Genomic DNA, 17,060 nt, shown 5'->3' with positions numbered 1-17,060 from the left:
GTTAAACCAAGTATCTCCATTGGTACTAATCAGGAAATAGCTAAATCAGATCTTCTAAAGTACGGCCTGAGTAGGGTGGAATAGTTTTAAAATTCACAAGTTTCTTCATCTTGCCTTTGGTGGCTCTAGATCCTTGGGAAACTGATCAAGAGCGCTGTCTTCAGAATGTTCCCAGCATCCCCTAGAGACTTTTAGGGATGACAAAATAGGTACAATATAGGTTTTGACTGGTTCTCTTGCAAGCTTAAAAATAAATTCCCACCCCAAATAATACTAGGTCCTGCCATCTGAGAGAGACTCGGGGCAAGAGAACAGAGAACTGGGCTTGCTACTATTTGCTGATCATGAATTTTTCCCACTCTGCCTAGTTCCTTTTTTGTTATTGATTGAGAGTCCTTGGGAGCAAAGCAGCTGGGGTTGTTTTCCTTGGAGTGAAGGTGACCCACCTTATTGTCCCTCCCTATTATTGGTATCAACAATCATTGGAATGATTTTTCCATCCAGACCTGCTTTCTTAGCACCATGAAGCAGCAAACCCTGGAATCCCCCACTCTCCCAGAACTCGCCTTCCCCTGCCCATGACACTACCCTGAATAGCCTCTACCAAATCCTCCTTGCTCTGCCGAGAGTCCTGCAAACCTCTTACTAGCCTGGAAAGATGACCAAACATCTACTGGCCAGGTGACCGTCTGCCAGACACTGAAACTCTGGGCTTCAAGCTCTTCATCTGAAAAGGTGCCTGGAGCAAAGGGCTGGTAGCATGATCCAATAAGGTAGTGTACGTAAATGCGGACATTACAGTGCTGTATGAGGTTTCCTAGTTTCCTTTGGAACTCAGCTCAGGAAACTTCCCCTCTTCTTGGAATCTTTTCATTTTTTAAACCCTTACCTCATGTCTTAGAATTGCAATTAAGTATCATTTCTAAGGCTGAAGAGCAGTAAAGACTAAGCAATTGGGGTTAAGTGACTTGTCCAGGGTCACAAAGCTAGGCAATGTCTTGCTACCAGATCTGAACCCATGCCCCCCCCCCCCAGACCTGGTTCTCTATCCCCTAAAGCACCTTGCTACCTCCTCTCCTTGGAATCTTTCTCTAGCCCCCTGGCTTCTTACTAGTGTCTCTCCTCATCCTCCAATTTGTCTTGTATTTCTTTTGTGTGCATATACATAGAATGGAAACTCCTTGAGGGCAAGGACTGTTTTATTCCTGCTTTTGTGTCTATATTTTATAAATGGTTTTTGATTGATTAAGCATTACTATAGGAGGTGGAAAGAAATGCAAAGCAAAGTATGATCTCCAATCATTCAGCATCATTTTATTTTTGAAAACTACAAGTTCGGTGTTATCAGAGATAGAGAGATCATGGAGATGAGGGTTCTTTTTTTTTTTAACCCTTACTTCCATCTTAGAATCAATACTGTGTATTGGTTCCAAAGCAGAAGAGCAATAAGAGCTAGGCAATGACTTGCTCAGGGTCACACAGTTAGAAAGTGCCTGAGGTCACATTTGAATCCAGGACCTCCTGTCTCTGTACTGGCTCTCTCAGCCACCTAGCTGCCCCCCTCAACTAGGGGTTCTTAGCCTTTTCTGAGCCATGGCCTCTTTTAGTGACAGTCTGGTGAAGCTTCTGTCCAGAATTATGCTTTTATTTTTGTTTTTATTATTTATTTTTTACATTTTGTTTTTATTATCATGCAAAACGTGCCTCCATGTGGGTCACTGTTGTAAGAGTAAAGTTATACATAACCCAAAACCCTAAATACACTGATGTGAAAGACGACTCCAAAGGTTCTTTCTCTGGAAGTGGAGAGCATTTTCCATCATAGTCTTTCGGGATTGTCCCAGATCATCGCATTGCTGATAGCCAAGTTTTCACAGCTGATCATCGTCCGGCACTGCTGGTATTGCATTCAGTGTTGCCACAGTTCTGCTTATTTTGCTCTGCCTCAGTTCCCGCAGGTCTTTCCAGCCTTTTCTGAAATCCTCCAGCTCAACGTCTCTTAGGGTACAGTACTAGTGCATCACCCACTTGTACCCCCATTTGTTCAGCCATCCCGCAACTGATGGACGTGTCCTTCATTTCCAAGAATTGTGCTTTTAAACGCAAGGAACAACACATTTTAGGCCCACAAAAAGAACACATTCTATGAAAATACAGTTATTAAAATAGCGTTAAAAATAAGTTGAGAATACTGACCTAGAATGCTCAGAGAAATTCGAGGAGAGGGCTCGTGAGCCCAGGGGAAGAGTGGGTTTGCTCTGGGTGGGAAGATGCATAGAAAGGAAGAAGGCTGACCCGGAGCACAGAAGACCTGATCTAAGAGAGAGACAGCAGGCACGCCGGGAGATGTGCCCTCGGAGGCCTAGGGAGAAAGGCATCCGCACTTCCTGCGGTGCCTCCTGCCAGGCCATCGGCTGGGGCTCTGTTTGCAGGAAACATTCATGAGGGTTGGCTTAATGGCTGTCTTTGTTCTCTGCTGTCTTGGAGGATGCCAGGGGTCAGCCCGATAAGAGGGACGGGAGATAAATTCCCGAGTTTTCTGCTCTAAACAGCTGTTTTCTCTCCAAGGGCCTCAGAGATACTGACAATCTGTTAGAAAGCTACTCTCCCCTTTCCTTCCTGAGCCTTGAGCGTGGCCTTGCCCTCGCTTTTCCTCCTTTTCGGGGCGGGGTCCAGCCCAACGACAGTAGGCTGGCACCAGCCTAGCTTGGGATTTGCACCAACTCTAGAGGGAAGTGGGTGCACTAGATCTCTGAGCATCTGACCCTCATCGGTCAGCTTCTCCAGCTCCCCTTTGCTAAAGATAGTCGGGGCCCCTGAAGAAGAGCACTGACCACCCCCAGGCCACCCCAGGCCACCCCGCCACGCATCCTTACAGCTTCTCTTCACGGCATGGCGGCCTCTCTGGGCTGCGGGTTCGGCTGGTATTTCCCCTGAAGAGCACAGGACGGAGGGACGCGTGGAGCTGGACTGAGCCATCCCCCCCTCTAGGAGTACATAGGAGAGTGCCAGCTCAGCCCAGGGACCCCCTTCTCCCCAAGAGGCTCCGCCTTGCTTAGGGTCCAGATCAGGAGCGTCTGGGGAGCTTCTGGTCTTCCCATGACTAGTGACTCGGCTGTTTTCTCTGCTCCCCTCCTGCCTCCCTGGCCCCCATCCTTCCGCATTCCAACTTCCCGACATGTTCCCAAAGCCTCACGAATCCCTTCCCTCCCCTACATAAGGATCGGGCTCCCGCCTTGCTTGGATTTCCCACTTGAGGGCCTGTCCGCTAGGGCCTAACAGTGCTGAGTCCTGGCTGTAGGGGCATGGAATCGAGGTGGTTGACGGATGCCTAGGATAAACACGAAGGTCTTTGAGGCACTTTACGACGCTTGCAGAGGGGCAGTGAGGTGGCCAAGAGGACGGAGTCGGGCTTGGAGTCAGGAGGACCTGGGTTCAAATCCAGCCTCACATTCTTGTTGTGTGGTCCCGGGCCAACCGCTCAGCCCCAGTTGCGTAGCCCTTCCAGCTCTTCTGCCGTGGAACGGATCCTTTATTAATTCCAAGACAACAGATGAGAGTTTTCAGAGGTTTCTCGGAGAGAGGTCCCAGAGAGGAGGATGCTATCAATAACGGTTAGCATTTATTTAGCTCTGGAAGGTTTACAAGCTCCTCCAAACACGCCACAAGAGGGAGGTGCTATGATTACTCCCATTTTACAGAGGAGGCAAATAGAGGTTAATGACTTGTCTGCGGTCCCATAGTTAGTCATCATCTGAGGCAGGTTTTGAATTCAGATCTTCCTCACCCCAAGTCCAGTGCTGTATTCACGCTGCCCCCTCGTTAGGGGTGATTAGGTCCACGGTCAGGCTCCCAATTGTGGAGATTTTGAGGCGTCCTTTGGACAGTCCTATCGGAACTTTCAGCTCCTTCTCCATGGGGGGAGAGACGCCAAGCCCTGCAGACTTCATGATCCCAGAGTGGCCTGGGCTGGCTCTCCTCTGCCTCTGCCTCTGCCAAAGAAGCAGCGTGGCGCCTGGGAAATGGAGCTGGCGGTGCAGGGGAAGGTGGCCGAGTGGGTGGGTGCATCCCTGGGAGACTTGCTCCCATCTCGCCCCCCCATCCCCCTGCCCAGGTCTGGGGGCCTCAGCCCCCGTCACCCAGGCTTTCCGGGGGCAGGCTCTGGGGTATGACCCGCCCCTGAAGGCGCGAGCCTGTCCCCAGCCCTGAGGGACCTCCCCTCTTCCTTCCACGTAAGGACGATACGTGGACAATCCACGGTGCGTGGACCCTTTTCTCCCTTTCTCCCATCCGCCTCTGAGATGGCTTGCACTTGTCAAGTGCCTTCTCTTGGAATCAGTGCCCTGTTCCAGGGCAGACGAGCAGGAAGGGCTGGGCCACAGGAGTGGAGTGACTTGCCCAGGGTCACACAGCCAGGAAGGGTCTGAGGCCAGTTCTGCTACCAGCTGCCTCCCAAACTCATTCACTAGTTTACAAAAGAATTCCCATGTTTTCCTCCCATCAGCAACTCTTTATTTGCTCTCTCTCCCACCGACTCCCCACTTAAAAACAAGAAACAGAAAAGCACCAGAGGAACAGAATCCTTGTGCCCCCTCCGGAGGGCCAAGCCAAGGATTCCTGCCTCGGTCGCGTCCAGAATGATGTGTCTGGCGCTCCTGAGCAGGCTCCTTCGTGCTTTGAGATCCTCACAGATGACTGAGAGGCTCCCCCTGGGGTGGGGGCGGGGGTGCCTGCCCCGTGTTCTCTCAGGCCCGGGGAGGAGAGACGACCCTCGTCGAGGACTCCGAGACTCCGAGCTTCCTTAGGGCAGCGAGAAGGCCGGAGGAGGCGGTCGGGAGGCTTCCGAGGCTCCTGGGGGCCGTCCGGAGCAGCGGGGTCTGGCAGAGCCCCCTGGGATGCTCCTTGGCCGTTGGCGATGGGAGCTCCTCAGGGATTGCCGGCAGCACTTCTGTAGGGCCTTCAGGTTATCGCGGCGCCGGGCTGTGTGTGAGCAGCTCCACTGCCTTTTCCAAAGTCTGCCGAGCGGTGAGCCGGGTGGCCCGGGCGGTACCGCGGGACGGCCGAAGGGTCCCTGCCGTAAGAGAGCCCCGGGGAAGCCGTGGCGCTCCGGTCCGGCCCTGCCTTCCCCGAGGCTGCTCGTGGCTTCCCACAGAAGCCGCCCATCCCTACAGCCGGCACACGGGAGGCTTGAAAGGGAGCCGCCCAGACCCCCTCCGGCCGCCCGGGCTCCGTCCTCAGACCCTCGGCCTCAGGAGGCCCAGCCCTGCCGCTCTCCTGCCGTAGAACAGAGACGCAGTACTGAGTCCAAGAGGGAAGGGAAGGGGAAAGGACAAGCCTATTTGGGGGATGCCTGGGGACAGAGTCCAGAAGATTTGGTTCCCCCAAACTCGGTTAGCGCCGCGCCTGTCCTTCCGCCACCCGTGCACACCCGGGTGCTCCTCGCTGCCGGCCGGCCACTCAGAGGGCCCCGGGCTTGGCGAAGGCAGCCTCTGGATCGCCGCCGGGGCCGCAGGCCGGGATGGCGGCCACCCACAGAGGACGCGCAGAGCCTGCCCACCTGGAGGGATGCCCCTGTGGCCACTCGGGCAGCGTGACTCCGCACGTCTCTGTAGCCGCCCATTCCTGACCGCACTTGTGCCCTCCCAACCGGATGCCTGAAGGGCGCTCCGTCACGCCCACTGATATCCCGTAAGAGGGCTGAGACACGGGGAGCCCCTGTGAGCTGCGAGAGCCGGTTCATAGCGCGTTCCATTCAGCGGGTCCTTCACCCCGTGGTACGAATCAGTTCTTCGGGCGGCCCAGCCTTCTAGGGAGGGGATGGAAGTCGGACCGACGCGTGGGCTCCCGGAGGACAAACCTCGTGGGAGGACGTGCCCAAGTAGACTTTGGTTTCTGGACTTCCCTCTGCAAAGCCTTCATGCGGCTGTGCCTGGAGAGGAAGGATTTCCCTCTCAGCAGCCTCTGGGCCGCTCCCTGCCCTCGCCTGGGAAGCTCTGGCCGGATGAGGGGTTTGTTGGGACCGTCCTTTGGAGATAGCTGGAAACGCGGGGACGAGTTGGCTGCCAGGGTGGACAGCTGTAAATACAGCTCTTGGGCTCCTGCTTTGTAAGGACCTCAGCAGGCTGCCCAGACAGCACCATGGATGGGCCTCGCTCTGGAGCTAGCTGTCTTGGAGCATGCTGGGAAGCCTTCTGCTTCTGTCATGGCTCTGTCTAGAGTGGGGGCTTCACCTCTGCCCTGCAGACCCCCAGGCTGTCCACAGATACATTCCCGAGGCATCTCTGAGCTCTCGCTCCTTCCTTCCTTCCTTCCTTCCTTCCTTCCTTCCTTCCTTCCTTCCTTCCTTCCTTCCTTCCTTCCTTCCTTCCTTCTGCCCTCCCTCCCTCTCTCTCTCTTTGTCTCTTTCTTTCTTTTCCTTCCTTCCTTCCTTCCTTCCTTCCTTCCTTCCTTCCTTCCTTCCTTCCTTCCTTCCTTCCTTCCTTCCTTCCTTCCTTCCTCCCTTCCTCCCTCCCTCCCTCCCTCCTTCCTTCCTTCCTTCCTTCCTTCCTTCCTTCCTTCCTTCCTTCCTTCCTTCCTTCCTTCCTTGCTTCCTTCCTTCCATCCATCCATCTTAGAATCACTACTGTGTATTGGTTCCAAGGCAGAAGAGTGATATAAGGGCTAGGCAGTGGGGGTTAAGTGACTTGCCCAGAGTCTCACACCTGGGAAGTATCTGAGGCTAGATTTGAAACCAGGACCTCCCATCTCTAATCCTGGCTCTCCATCCACTGAGCCACCCAGCTCAGTGAATGAATCCCTTATTTTCCCCTCTTCCTGACCCCGTGGACCAGAGTGATCTGGAGGGGTGGGGTTCTCAGCAGGGATACTGAAAAGGACTTCTGATTCCTTCTCTGGCGGATCCTTCCGTCAGGCAGCTGTAGGTTAAATGACTTGCCCAAGGTCACACAGCAAGCCACTCTCTGAGGCTAGATTTGAACTCAGGTCTTCCTCGTCAGCACGTGTCCCTAGAATCCCTCATTTCTTTCCTAGCTCAGCTCAAGCCTTGCCTCCGTGTGCTGCCTTTCCTGAGCCCCATGAACCCTAGCTCCTGTCCCGCTCTGCTTATAGCGGAGAGGATGCCCATCGCGTTCCTCGCTCTGCGGGGCCGTTTTGTGGCTTGGTCGGGCACACCGTAGCTGCTGCCCAGGGCTCCTTCACCCGCTGATTCCAGGCTGGGGCTGAGTTCCCCCCAGACCCCCTCTCCCCCGGCCACAAGCCGCAGAAGTCGGGCTGTCTGTGTGTGTCTCCTGGCCTTCCTCCCCCGGGCTGGCCGGCCGGGGGGCCGAGCCAAGAACCTCCCGTTTCAGAGGGGGAGCCAGATTCCAGCGAGCACGTGGCGAGCCTGCGGGAGGAGGCGCCTCCTGTGACCCTGCGGCCCCCGCGGCTCGGAGCAAAGCGCTGGGCTGTGGACGCTGAGGCTCGCACCTTCCCAGAGGGGCCACAGGTGAGAGCTCCAGCTTGGACTGTCCCCCGCCCCCGCCCCCGCCCCCTCACCTCCTGAAGTGGGCTGGGCCGAGCGCCCCAGGCCCAGCCCCCTCCAGGCCCGGCTTGGCCTCTGGGCGTCCTCTTCAGCCCGGGAGCCCAGGCCCGACCCAGGACAGAGGTGGGAGCGGTGGGGGCCGGCCCAGGCCCGATGCTCTCCGCCTTCCTTTTTAAAAGACCTTTGTAAAATGTGAACGTTCTTTCAGCAGCATTTTGAATTCCACGTGGTGGGCTCTCCCTTTGTGTCATGGGGGCAGCGGGGGGCTCAGCCCATTGAGAGCCAGGCCTAGAGATGGGGGAGGAGCACTGGCTTCGAAGAGGACCTCCGACCCTTCTTAGTGACCCTGGACAAGTCACTTCTCCCCCACGGCCTAGCCCTCGCTGCTCTTCTGCTTTGGAACCAGAACACGGCATTGATGCCAAGACGGAAGGTGACCGTTTTAAAGATGATATAGTGAGGGGGCAGCCGCGGGGCTGCCCTGGGCCGGTGCTAGTCCTTAGTGTCGTCTCTGAGATCCTAAGCTGGGAGACGAGGGCTCTGAACCCTCTACACATCTGCGGCCCTCTTGAGGCCGTCAGCCATCGTCACTTCCAGCCACAGCCTCCCTCCTAGCCCCGTGTAACCCGGGGGGGGGGGGGGGGGGGCAGCCCTGAGGGAGAGCCGCTCATCCGCTGGGGCTGCCGGGCCGTCTGCCCCCCAGAAGCGGGGGAAGGGGGGAACCCGCCGCTCTGTGCTGACTTCCTCTGGATCCGGGTTCCTAGAAGTCCTCCGGAGCTTCTGGATTCTTTTTTCCTTCGCCTTCTGTCTTGGAATCAGCATCGCGTCTAGGCTAAGCCGTGGGGTTAAGTGACCTGCCCAGGGTCACCCCGCGAGGCCCTCCCTTCTCCAGACGTGGCCCTCCACCCGCCTGGCTTTCGGTTGGGCGGAGGATGCTCTCCTGGTCGCGCAGTCTTTGCAGCTTTTTCTGAGCTCCTCATAGCACAGTCGCGTTCCGTCCCAGGCACACACCTGGGCGGCCCGTGAGGGTCTCTCGGGGCCAGCTCGAGACCCCGGAAGTCGTAACTCTGGCAGTTTGGGCTCTGGAGACCGCAGCAAAGGGCCGCCTGCCCAGGGTCTCCCTCCTGGCACCCTCGAGGCCGTGGCAGAGCCTCGGAAGCCTCTGTGGGCCGCCACACTCGCAGGTCCTTGTGATTTGGTCAGGGTGCCGCTCGAGGCTCGAGAGGAGGGGGATTCCTGATGGGGAGCGTCCGGTCCTGAGCGCTGAACCAAAGATCTGGTCTCCTGGCACGGGTAGCCTGGCCGTCCCCGCCTAGGATCCTGCTGATAGAGGCCCGGGGTCGCCCTGCAGGAACTGAGGTGGGCAGGGGTGAGGCCTGTCCTACCGTGTGTAGAGGCCCGGGACCGCTGCGCCCCCCCCGGAGAACAGGCGGCAGGCTGACGGGAGAGCTTCCCGACACCCTTCCGCACAGCTGAAATTTCTCACTGCCGTATCTCATCGCTCTTCTGGCGCTGAACACTCTCTGGTGACTGGAAAGGGCAGGTAACTGGCCTGAGCAATGGAGGCTGACTAGAAAGTGCAGGTAACTGGCCTGAGCAATGGAGGCTGGCTAGAAAGTGCAGGTAACTGGCCTGAGCAATGGAGGCTGGCTAGAAAGTGCAGGTAACTGGCCTGAGCAATGGAGGCTGACTAGAAAGTGCAGGTAACTGGCCTGAGCAATGGAGGCTGACTAGAAAGTGCAGGTAACTGGCCTGAGCAATGGAGGCTGACTAGAAAGTGCAGGTAACTGGCCTGAGCAATGGAGGCTGCTTCCCCACGGGCTGCCGGAGTATCCTAGGGGCAGAGATCTTACCCATGACTCCTGGCCGGTCCTTCGCTCCCCGCTCCCCAAGCACAGCTTGGACATGCCCCCCTTGTTCTGGGCTGGCAAGCCTGGACATGTGGCTCTGTCGTTCTCAGGTCCTGTACCCAGTCCACCGCTTAGTGCTTGGCTGTGGCCTTGGCACTGATGGTGTGACCTGGGTTCTGTGTTCTTGTTTTTCCTCCCTAAGATTCCCAAAGCACCCATCGAAGGAGGGATGCAATGGGTGCCCGGGTGTGGGGGGAGGAGGAGATGACTTGTGCTCTCCCTTTCTGCTCCGCCTCCAGCCTGGACTTGTCATGGCTATGGGCCCAAGGAGTCCCCACTGTCAGCACTGGCTGCCACCGGAGGGCCAGAATGACTCGCCTCTCACCAGGGCCTAAAGAAAGAAGCAGGAAAAGCCGCAGCGCCTTAAATCGGAGCTGGAAAAAACCGTAGAGTCATCTGATTGAACTTCCCTCATTTTATACATAAGGAAACTAAGGCCCCAAGAGTTTTCATGTCACACACAGTGAGCAGTCAAGATGCCATCCCAGGCAAATGAAGGAATGATGAATGAATGTGCTTACTTTGCACCAGGCTCTGTGCTAGGGACATAAATACAAGCAGTGAGATGATCCCTGCCCTCCTAGGACTTATAATCACAGGAACATTAGTAGTGGATAGGTGATGAGGCTTGGAGTCAGGAAGTCCCAAGTTCAAATCCTGCATATGACTGACTGACCCGAGGGAAGTCACTTAACCTCCAGATCTCGGTTTCCTCATCTCTACAATGAGGGTGTTGGTTCGGAGGCCCTCCAAATGTCCCTTCCAACCCCGGATCTCCGACTCTAATTCTAATGAGGGACACCAGGACAGGAAAGGGAAGCGAATGGCTTGGAAACATCCAGAAAGTGGTCTGCAGCCTGAGGCCTCTCAGAGCCCGGGCTCCGCGGGCCGAGTTCTGGTTAGAGAGGGAGGGGAATGAGGAAGACGTGTAGGTAGGAAGTGCGCCAGCTCCCCTCCAAGTAAGAGAGTCAAGGGCCCAATGATGGCACAAAGTGGGTGAGGGTGGGAGCGTCATGGAGGAGACCAGACCAGGCCTGACAAAATCGGGCTCCAGATAGTATTTGGTCTTCAGTGGAGGATAGTGAGAGAAACCTCCTTCCAGGTAGGACCTGGCGGAGAGTCTGAGAAGGGGCCAAGAATCCAGTTTCGGCGGGGGGGGGGGGGGGGGGGGGCGGGGGAACAGGAGGATAAAAAATGAAGGTACTAATGAAGGATTGAGTGATCACTAGATAGTTACCTTTTAACTTTTACCTTCTGTCTTAGAACTATTACAGAAAAGCAGCAAGAGCTAGGCAATGGGGGCTAAGTGACTCACCCAGGGTCACATAGCTAGGAAGCATCGGAGGCCAGATTTGGACCCAGGACCTCCTGAAGTGCACTGGATTGGCTGCTATGGAGGCAGGTAGGTGGCTCAGAGGATAAAGTGTTGGCTCTGGAGTCAGGAAGACCTGAATCGAAATGTGGTCTTAAATACTAGCCATGTGACCCTGGGCAAGTCACCTAACCTCTGTCTGCCTCCGTTTCCTCATCTGTAAAATGAGGGTAGAGCAGCTAAGTGGTGCCATGGATAGAGCATCAGAAAGATTCATCTTTGTGGATTCAAATTCAGCCTCAGACGCTTCCTAGCGGGGTGATCCTGAGCAATCACTTAAAGCCGTCTGCCTCCGTTTCCTCATCTGGAAAAATGAACTGGAGAAGAAAAGGTATCTCAAAGGGAGTGCCAGAGTCCAGCACCCCGGAACAAGAGCACAAAGCGAGGAGCATAGCAACACGGAGCTCGCAGAGGTGTTACGAGGCTCCCACCAGAGAGGATTTGTCAAGAGCTTGTTTAAGAAGCTGCTGTGGTGACACGTCTATCTGCTAGCGAGTCCTACTCCGGGAAACCCTCGCCTCGCCTCGGCCCAGATGGGAATACATGCTTGGCCGGGCCGCTGCCTCCGTGTCTGCCTCCGTGTCTGCCTCTGTGTCTGCCTCTGAGTCTGCCTCCGAGTCTGCCTCCGTGTCTGTCTGCCTCCGTGTCTGCCTCCGTGTCTGTCTGCCTCCGCGTCTGTCTGCCTCCGTGTCTGCCTCTGTGTCTGTCTGCCTCCGAGTCTGCCTCCGTGTCTGCCTCCGTGTCTGTCTGCCTCCGTGTCTGTCTGCCTCCGTGTCTGCCTCCGTGTCTGCCTCCGTGTCTGTCTGCCTCCGTGTCTGTCTGCCTCCGTGTCTGTCTGCCTCCGTGTCTGCCTCCGTGTCTGCCTCCGTGTCTGCCTCCGTGTCTGTCTGCCTCCGTGTCTGCCTCCGTGTCTGTCTCTGTGTCTGCCTCCGTGTCTGTCTGCCTCCGTGTCTGTCTGCCTCCGTGTCTGCCTCCGTGTCTGCCTCCGTGTCTGTCTGCCTCCGTGTCTGTCTGCCTCCGTGTCTGTCTGCCTCCGTGTCTGTCTGCCTCCGTGTCTGTCTGCCTCCGTGTCTGTCTGCCTCCGTGTCTGCCTCCGTGTCTGCCTCCGTGTCTGCCTCCGTGTCTGCCTCCGTGTCTGTCTGCCTCCGTGTCTGTCTGCCTCCGTGTCTGCCTCCGTGTCTGCCTCCGTGTCTGCCTCCGTGTCTGTCTGCCTCCGTGTCTGCCTCCGTGTCTGTCTCTGTGTCTGCCTCCGTGTCTGTCTGCCTCCGTGTCTGTCTGCCTCCGTGTCTGCCTCCGTGTCTGCCTCCGTGTCTGCCTCCGTGTCTGTCTGCCTCCGTGTCTGTCTGCCTCCGTGTCTGCCTCCGTGTCTGCCTCCGTGTCTGTCTGCCTCCGTGTCTGTCTGCCTCCGTGTCTGCCTCCGTGTCTGCCTCCGTGTCTGCCTCCGTGTCTGCCTCCGTGTCTGTCTGCCTCCGTGTCTGCCTCCGAGTCTGCCTCCGAGTCTGCCTCCGTGTCTGCCTCCGAGTCTGCCTCCGAGTCTGCCTCCGTGTCTGCCTCCGTGTCTGTCTGCCTCCGAGTCTGCCTCCGTGTCTGCCTCCGTGTCTGCCTCCGTGTCTGCCTCCAGCCCTCCAAATCCCTGCACGAGATTCTGAGCCAGCCCCATCCTTCCGGGCCTCCTGGGTGACGTGAAGCCGGGGCCTGGCCCCTTCCTCCAGGCGGGGAGACAGAACGGGAAAAGCCGAGGATGTCCCTGCTGAGGGACAGCCGGTGGGGGCCTGTCTGGCCACTTCCCTCCGGCCTCCTCCCAGCCCTTGGCCACGTTTCAGTGTCCGGAGATACGATCTCCAGCCTTGGTGTGCTTTGAGGATGAGGGCCCCGAGGCTTCCCTGCTGGCAGGCTCAGGCGAGGGGCCCTCAAGCGTGCCGCTGCCTCTGGCCCTCGGCCGGCCCAGCGTCTGGTCCCTGCTTTGGGGGCTGACGTGGGGCCTGGAAAGGGGAGCGAGCGCTTCCAAGTGGGGGGGAGCCCTCAGCTCTGTGAACGCCCGGCCCGACCGAGGCCAGGTCTGTGGGGTTTGCAGGGACAGACGGCCCACTCCAGCCCTGTACTTCGGGGTAGGAGGAGGCCCTTGGAGAAGGTTCTGTCCTCTTTCCTTTGGCCTGGTCTCTGGGACAGTCTGCCAAAATGGTGGAATCCGGCGAAGTCTCCTCCGGCGTTATTGCATGTGCTGGAGCTGCTTCTGTAGCGGAGCCTGTGCCTGGAGGGGGAGGGAGGCAGCCAGCGGATCGGCAGCTTCTTCACCCAGAGTCCGTGCAAACATTTCAGGGGGTCTGTGAACTTGGTTAGGGAAAAATCTTAATTGTTATCCATTTCTAACTGAAAGGCAGCATTTCCTCCAATTATTTCATTTATCGTAATGACGCTTAATGGATCATTAAATTACCTCTGAGAAGAGATCCTTAGACTTTGCCAGCTCTACAAAAAGGCACCACCCCTGGCTCAGACTGCCGGGGCTCCAGGAATGATCACTTTGGGAGCAAGAGCCGCGGCGAGTGTGTGCCTGAGAGACTTGGGACTCTGCTCGGGAGCAAGGACAAAGGGGGGCCTGGGGCAGTCGAGAAAAGGGGGCCAGAATTGGGCAGGGAGGACCTTTCTTGGGAAGAGCTCGTCTTCCCACTGGCTTAACGAATCCTTCGTGTCCTCCTTTACGGTGCCTGCTCGACCGTAAGGCCTTGCTGGAAGCATCTCCCGGAGGAAAGGGGCGGGTTCTGGGAAGAGCACGGAGCTGAGCCCCCATCCTCCCCGTCCCAAGAAGCCTAACGGCCGAGGGCACCACAGAAAGAGCTGGCCAAGGAACAGCGTGAACCCTCTTACTACCCCTTTCTGAGTCTCAGCGTCCTGGCCTGTACAATGAAAGAGTGAAGGAATAGAATGCATTTGTTGTTTTATTATATCAATTATAGCATTATTATATATTATATTAATTAAGCATTTACTATGAGGGGGAAAGCGATAGGACCTCTAAGAGCTCCTTCCAACTCCAGATATTATAATTCTGTGAAATGGGTTTGTGGTAAGGGACTCTGGTCCCTCAGGTAGGAATTCTTCTCTTTTGGTTTTTTCCCATTGTGGTCCCCTCTGGCAGCCTGGGGAAGCCGAGGGACCCCTTCTCAGAGTCATGTTTTTAAATGCATGAAATAAAATATACAGGAGTACAAAGAAACCAATGTTATTGAAATCGTTATTAAAACATGTTGGGGGGCAGCTAGGTAGCACAGTGGGTAGAATGCCAGGCCTGGAGTCAGGAGGACCTGGGTTCAAGTGTGGCCTCAGATACTTCCTAGCGGTGTGATCTTGGGCAAGTCATCTAACTCGGACTGCCTAGTCCTGGATCCCCTCTATACTAAAATAGAAAGAAATCTTTTTAAAAAGCAAGTTTATAGCCCGAGGTTCAGGAGCCCTGCTCTAAGGCTTTCAGCCTCTTGGTCTAAGGAGCAAAGACTGATTTGGGGAATGACCCTGATAACCTAAAGGGTGACTGGCCTCTGTTGTTTTGGTACCCTGCACTCACCATGTCTGAAAGTGGGAGGAGATTCATTGTTCTGGATGAACCCTCAAGGGGTGTTTGTATGGTCAAAGTATTATGTAAAGAGTGTTTTGAAATCCTGGGGGGGGGGGGCGGAAATGTATTTTCCCTTCTCTGATCTTTGATTGGGGGTGGGGAGAAGAGGAAGGTTCATCTTCTGTTCTGGGGGGGAATAAACAGTGGACTAACGCATCCAAGTTTCCTCTTAAAGGTCAAAAAGACATCTGTGTGGCACAAAAACAATGAGCTCTTTTAGTTTCCCAGGTTCATCAACCCAACATTAAGGTCAAGGGAATGGATGGGGGGACAGAGGAAGACGAGGGCAGAAGTCAGGAAAGACTAGCTCAAGTCCTTAAAGGGGTCTTTGTATTCCAACTGTCTAGGGTTGGCTTTTACACATAGGTGGTGCTTAATAAATATTTGAGTGAATGGACAAATGGATGGATGGATGGATGGATGGATGGATGGATGGATGGAAGGATGGATGGATGGATGGATGGATGGATGGATGGATGGATGGATGGAAGGAAAAGAAGGATCAGAGAGGAAAAATTTTGCCATGGAAGTCAAATGGGAGTACAGGGTTCTTGTTATACTCACCAGCACATGATACTCAACAACAAATGGGTGTGTATAATTTATGCCCTCTGTTTTTTCTCTTAGACAGCTAGATGGCTTATTGGATAGAATACCGGACCTGGAGTTAGGAAGACTAAATTCAAATCAGGCTAGTTGTACGATCCTGGGCAAATCAATTAACCTCTGCCTTTATCCACTGGAGAAGGAAATGGCCACGCTCTCCATTATCTTTTCCAAGAAACCTCATGGACGGTGGGTAGAGTCCTCGAGGCAGGAAGAATCAGACATGACTGAACAGCAACAAGCTTTTTTGCTTAAGGTCCCAAAGCACTTTTCAGAAACATAAATCTGAACGGAAAGCACCTTGCTTGTGGCTGAGACTAAATGTCAAGTCACCCAGAGTTTCCCTATTATCTGAAAGGAATTTGGAGCACGTTATAAATATCTGATCTCAAAACACTCTTCTGAGCCCTGGGTGATTCCCAGTAGCTTTCTAATTTTGTAAGTGAGGAAGCTGAATTAAGAGCCTGTGATTTGCCCAAGGTTACCCAGAAAGTAAGGATCTAAATTCAGTACTCTTTCATCATCTTAAATTCTTTGTGTCCTGGACCCCCTTGGGGACAGTCTAATGGGCCCCTTTTCAGAATAATGTATATTTAGGTCCTCACACATATGTGATAACCCTTACCGTAACCTTCTGTCTTAGAAGCAAAACTAAGTCTTGGTTCCAAGGCAGAAGAGTGGTAAGGGTCAGCAGTTGGGTCAAGTGACTTGCCCAGGGTCACACACACTATGATCAGATTGGAACCCAGATTCTCTCTACTCCAATCCCAGCACTCTATCCACTGTGCTGGCCTGTAGCCTCCTATTTTTAAAGATATAAAATAAATTATGTAGAAACCAATTAGCTTACAACAAAGCTGTGATTTTTTTCCCAGCATCCAAGTTTGTAGACCCTCTGGATGGATGGATGGATGGATGGATGGATAGATGGATAGATAGATGGAGGGATAGATGGGTGGAGGGATGGATGGAAGGATGGAGGGATCGATGGGTGGAGGGATGAATGGAAGGATGGAGGGATCGATGGGTGGAGGGATGGAGGGAGGGAAGGAAGGATGGATGGATGGATGGATAGATGGAGGGATGGATGGAAGGATGGAGGGATGGATGGAAGGATGGAGGGATAGATGGGTGGAGGGATGGAGGGAGGGAGGGAAGGAAGGATGGAGGGATGGATGGATGGATGGATAGATGGAGGGATGGAGGGATAGATGGAAGGATGGAGGGATAGATGGGTGGAGGGATGGAGGGAGGGAGGGAAGGAAGGATGGAGGGATAGATGGGTGGAGGGATGGATGGATAGAGGGATGGAGGGATGGAGGGAGGGATGGGTGGAGGGAGGGAAGGAAGGATGGATGGATGGATGGATGGATGGATGGATGGATGGATGGATGGAGGGATAGATGGGTGGAGGGATGGAGGGAGGGAGGGAAGGAAGGATGGAGGGATAGATGGGTGGAGGGATGGATGGATAGAGGGATGGAGGGATGGGTGGAGGGATGGAGGGAGGGATGGGTGGAGGGAGGGAGGGAAGGAAGGATGGATGGATGGATGGATGGATGGATGGATGGATGGATGGATGGATGGATGAAAAGATGGGATAGGCTTTATTAAGTGTTCACTATGTGCCAAGTACTGTGCTATGTGATTCACAAAGATGATCTCATGTCCATGAAATCTATCCACTCACCTCCCCCCCTCCCCCCACCACTCCCTTTTGATTCTCTAAATTCCTGCCAGGCTTTGGCCAAGCCAAGCTTCCTCTCAGGGTCCCCTTCCCCCCCGGAGGCCTGTCCTGCTCTTCATCCTTCACGGCCCCTCCTCCCTGCCTGACTCCCAGAGTGGGGGTGGGGAAGCAGCCTCTCTTGTACCGGGGGCTGCGGAGGGTGGCCAGCTGTGGCTCATCTCAGTAGGTTCAGGCGGGGGAGCTGCTGGAGTTCTTGCTCGGGTAGGAGAGCGGGAGGCTCCTTGGCCCAGGGGACGGCAGAGCTTCAGCTAACTCCCCGGCCTGAGGTCGGGAGCCCCGTCCTGGGGGAG

General features: G+C 55.3%; 1 protein-coding gene across 1 annotated transcript in view; it reads left to right on the top strand.

Moving 5' to 3' along the window:
* ST3GAL2 (ST3 beta-galactoside alpha-2,3-sialyltransferase 2) overlaps window positions 1–17,060 on the top strand; it is a 61,278-nt gene that overhangs the window by 11,705 nt on the left and 32,513 nt on the right. The gene's annotated exons all lie outside the window — the stretch shown is intronic.

This window comes from Monodelphis domestica, chromosome 1 (assembly GCF_027887165.1).
Source record: "Monodelphis domestica isolate mMonDom1 chromosome 1, mMonDom1.pri, whole genome shotgun sequence".
Taxonomy (NCBI): domain Eukaryota; kingdom Metazoa; phylum Chordata; class Mammalia; order Didelphimorphia; family Didelphidae; genus Monodelphis; species Monodelphis domestica.
This window is presented reverse-complemented; position numbering and strand designations above follow the sequence as displayed.